The sequence below is a fragment of the Lissotriton vulgaris genome, chromosome 1_1, assembly GCF_964263255.1.
Source record: "Lissotriton vulgaris chromosome 1_1, aLisVul1.2, whole genome shotgun sequence".
NCBI classification, from domain to species: Eukaryota; Metazoa; Chordata; class Amphibia; order Caudata; family Salamandridae; genus Lissotriton; species Lissotriton vulgaris.
In genome coordinates this window covers 237,137,137-237,141,701 of record NC_141685.1, presented here as the reverse complement: position 1 = coordinate 237,141,701, position 4,565 = coordinate 237,137,137, and the positions used below count along the sequence as shown (strand labels likewise).

Below are 4,565 nucleotides of genomic sequence, written 5' to 3'. Positions count from 1 at the left end.
AAACATATGTTTTCCTTTACAGCGTTACTGCAAAGGTGTCACTGTAGAGGAAAATTGCAAAAGTCACAGAACATCCCTCAAAGAAAGATTGTGCTTTATACTCCGCAGCTGCAGCTCAGTCCGGGCTCAGCGGCTGCAGCTCAGTCCGGGCTCAGCAGCTGCGGCTCAGTCTGGGGTCAAGGGTGCAGCTCAGTCCGGGCTCGGGGGTGCAGCTCAGTCCGGGCTCGGGGGGGTGCAGCTCAGTCCGGGCTCAGCGGCTGCAGCTCAGTCCGGGCTCAGCGGCTGCAGCTCAGTCCGGGCTCAGTGGCTGCAGCTCAGTCCGGGGTCAGTGGCTGCAGCTCAGTCCGGGGTCAGCGGCTGCAGCTCAGTCCGGGCTCAGTGGCTGCAGCTCAGTCTGGGCTCAGTGGCTGCAGCTCAGCCCAGGCTCAGCGAGTGCAGCTCAGTCTGGGCTCAGCAGGTGCAGCTCAGTCTGGGCTCAGCGAGTGCAGCTCAGTCTGGGCTCAGCAGGTGCAGCTCAGTCCGGGCTCAGAGAGTGCAGCTCAGTTCAGGCTCAGCAGGTGCAGCTCAGTCCGGGCTCAGCGGCTGCAGCTCAGTCCGGGCTCAGTGGGTGCAGCTCAGTTTAGGTTCGGGGGTGCAGTTCAGTCGGGGCTCAGAGGCTGCAGCTCAGGCCGGGTTCAGCGGGTGCAGCTCAGTCCTGGCTCAGCAGGTGCAGCTCAGTCCGGGGTCAGAGGGTGCAGCTCAGTCTGGGCTCAGCATCTGCAGCTCAGCCCAGGCTCAGCGAGTGCAGCTCAGTCCGGGCTCAGCAGGTGCAGCTCAGCCCAGGCTCAGGGGGTGCAGCTCAGCCCAGGCTCAGAGAGTGCAGCTCAGTTCAGGCTCAGCAGGTGCAGCTCAGTCCGGGCTCAGCGGGTGCAGCTCAGTCCGGCTTCAGCGACTGCAGCTCAGTCCGGGCTCAGTGGGTGCAGCTCAGTTTAGGCTCGGGGGTGCAGTTCAGTCGGGGCTCAGAGGCTGCAGCTCAGGCCGGGTTCAGCGGATGCAGCTCAGTCCTGGCTCAGCAGGTGCAGCTCAGTCCGGGCTCAGTGGGTGCAGCTCAGTCCGGGCTCAGCGGGTGCAGCTCAGTCGGGGCTCAGCGGCTGCAAGTCAGTCCAAGTTCAGAGGGTGCAGCTCAGTCCGGGCTCATGCGAGTTTCCGTAGTGTAGTGGTTATCTCGTTCGCCTCACACGTGAAAGGTCCCCGGGCGGAAACAATACTTTAAAAAAAAAGTTATAGAGGTTCACAGAATTCAAAGACGAGTAAAAGAAAATAACTAGAAAAAATAATAATATTAATAATACCCTCGCTTCAATTCATCTAGGGTACCCCCAAGAATGTGATGCTGGCATTGAACATCTGCGTCTGGTATAGCGCCCAGGGATGGTCAGGGAGCGCTGGACCAATACAGTAACACCCAAGGTAAACAAGCGTTGGCAATGGATTCACGTCAGAGTGCACGGTTGAAGGCTGTGGACGCCCAGGCTTCATCAATGTAATGTCCCCTGATGCAAGGAAACACGAGGCGCCGCTATGCATTGCACTGAGTTACTTTTGGGATAAAACCCCGGGCAAGGCCATGCAAACCTTGAACTGTGTGTATTGGTAAATCCCAATATGATGGAGTTTGCGTCATGGCTGCGCCAAGTGGCGCATCCCCAAAACAAAATCTTAGTAACTCAGTACATATTTACATATAAACACACACGCCAGCTCTTTAGGGTGCATTTACTGGTATGTAGGAAAGGCACATAAAACTTTCATTTGGGGGAGGGCCAGTGCTTCTACCAAAGGTCAGGGAGCATCCAAAGGCGCAATTACATTTTTCCTAGAAGGCCATATATTATTGCACAATTCTACTTTTGGGGAGGGGCAGTGGGGGCGTGGCTTAATAACTGAGAAGAGTAGGGTGAGACTGAGAGGATCCGAAGGTGGGAAGAGATAAGGCACTTTAGAAGTGAGGGGACAGATAAGAACAGAGCAGCAACTAAAGGCAGAATGAGGGCTCTACCGCAGCCGAGTCGGTCACTGCCCTGCACTGCCCTGTCCGTTCTCTCTCGGTGCAGGGTGTGGAATCAAAGGTGAAGCACACAAAAAAAAGGTGACAATAGAGAGAGAGGGCCACGAAAAGAGACTTGGGGTGGTTTATGTGACGCGGATGGCTCCTGGCTGTTGGGTTTAAAAACAAAACATGATAAATCTATGGAAGGGAATGGTGGGAGTTCTTCTGGCATAAAGATTATCACTCATAAAATATGCCAGGTAAGAACAGGATGGAGTACATCTCACATTACAATTAGTGATTTCAGCTCTCATCAGAAGCCTGGATAGCTCAGTCGGTTGAGCATCAGACTTTTGATCTGAGGGGCCAGGGTTCAAGTCCATGTTTGGCCGTCCACAGTTTTTTCATGATGACTATGTTCTATTGAAATGTTGTTGAGCATCAGACTTTTGATCTGAGGGTCGAGGGTTCAAGTCCCTGTTCGGGCGTCTACAGTTTTTTCATGATGACTATGTTCTATTGAAATGTTGCACACATAAAAGCAATCCTTTCTTTGTTCACCCATGAACAAAGCACCACTCAGCACCACCACAGCACCACTCAGCACCACCACAACATCACTCAGAAGCATCACTCAGCACCACCACAGCACCACTCAGCACCACCACATTATCACTCAGCACCACCACATTATCACACAACACCACCACAACATCACTCAGCAGCACCACTCAGCACCACTCTACAGCATCATTCAGCACCACCACAGCACCACTCAGTGCAACCACAGCATCACTCAGCATAACCACAGCACCACCACAGCACCACTCAGCACCACCACAGCACCACTCAGCACCACCACATTATCACTCAGCACCACCACAGCACCACTCTGCACCACCACAGCATCATTCAGCACCACCACAGCACCACCTTAGCACCACTCAACGCAACCACAGCATCACTCAGCACAACCACAGCATCACTCAGCGCAACCCCAGCACCACCACATTATCACTCAGCACCACCACATTATCACTCAGCACCACCACATTATCGCTCAGCACCACCACAGCACCACTCTGCACCACCACAGCATCATTCAGCACCACCACAGCACCACTCAGCACCACCATAGCACCACTCAGCGCAACCACAGCATCACTCAGCACAACCACAGCATCACTCAGCGCAACCCCAGTACCACCACATTATCACTCAGCACCACCACATTATCACTCAGCACCACCACATTATCACTCAGTACCACCACATTATCATTCAGCACCACCACATTATCACTCAGCACCACCACAGTATCACTCAGCAGCACCACTCTGCACCACCACAGCATCACTCAGCACCACCACAGCATCACTCAGCGCAACCACAGCATCACTCAGTGCAACCACAGCATCACTCAGCACCACCACAGCATCACTGGTTTAAATATGTTCTCTCAATGTTTCAAGCTTTATTACAAATGTCACAAAAAGATGTTAATATTTCACTTCTGTTCTTGGATTTTTGTCACAATAAAATACACTGAACATAATCTTCACAAAAGTTATTTACAAAGGTTTAAGCTATTGCCATTATAAATTACAATCTTTTTTATTTAAGTATTAATTATTTTAAAAAATTTAAAGCCATTGTTATTTGTAATATCAATACATCTAAGTCACGTAAATACAACTTATGTTGCATTACAAATGCTATAGGTGTCACATTTGCGAAAGTTATAACTATTGGCATTGTAAATGACAAAGCTATTCATTTAGCTATTTTCAAAAACCACATAAATAAAAAAAATGCCATTTACAAGACCAATAGCTCAAACTTTCATAATGCGAGACCTATTGCATTGCAAATGCTTGTTGACTTTTCAGTCTCTCAAGTCGATAAGAAGATGATTCTGTGATTAATTGTTTCAAGAGCCCCCTGCTGGCACTTAGAACAAGCAACGGAAAATAGATTATAGCGCTAATTTACGAAAGCAAGTTATGCATTGCATTATCTGAAATGCGGCACTTGGAAAAAACACTAAATTCAAGTCTAAAATTGCAGGTCACAAAAAATTGAAGATGTCAGAAGTGGGATTCGAACCCACGCCTCCAGAGGAGACTGCGACCTGAACGCAGCGCCTTAGACCGCTCGGCCATCCTGACATACACTCCTGCTCACAGGGGGCGTGGTTCCCAGCTGATCAGATGACTACATCTATGATACTGGTAGGATTTCCGTCTATGCCGTTAAAAAGACTTCCTGTCCAGGGAGCTGGTGGGGTTCAGAGATGTTTCTAAGGATGACTCCTGAATACCGAGAGCCTCGACTGTGGGCTCGGCTCTGGACACAGCTCCGTAATTCACTCCCCCACACCCAACACTCGGGATACTGTGTACAAATATCATCTTGTTTCTGTGGGGGAAATCTTTTTTTCTTTGCAGCGTTCCTGGAAAGTTGAGTCAGGGCGGCAGATCGCGGTTGAGCGGGGTTCAGGGCTGCACAGTTGCGGGGTGCGGTCAATCCTCACAGC

At 50.6% G+C, this 4,565-nt stretch overlaps 1 non-coding gene across 1 annotated transcript; it reads right to left on the bottom strand.

Moving 5' to 3' along the window:
- Positions 1–4,114: 4,114 nt before the first annotated feature.
- Positions 4,115–4,197, bottom strand: TRNAL-CAG (transfer RNA leucine (anticodon CAG)). The gene has a single exon. It is a non-coding gene; the product is annotated as a tRNA-Leu (tRNA).
- Between the last annotated feature and the right edge of the window lie 368 nt (positions 4,198–4,565).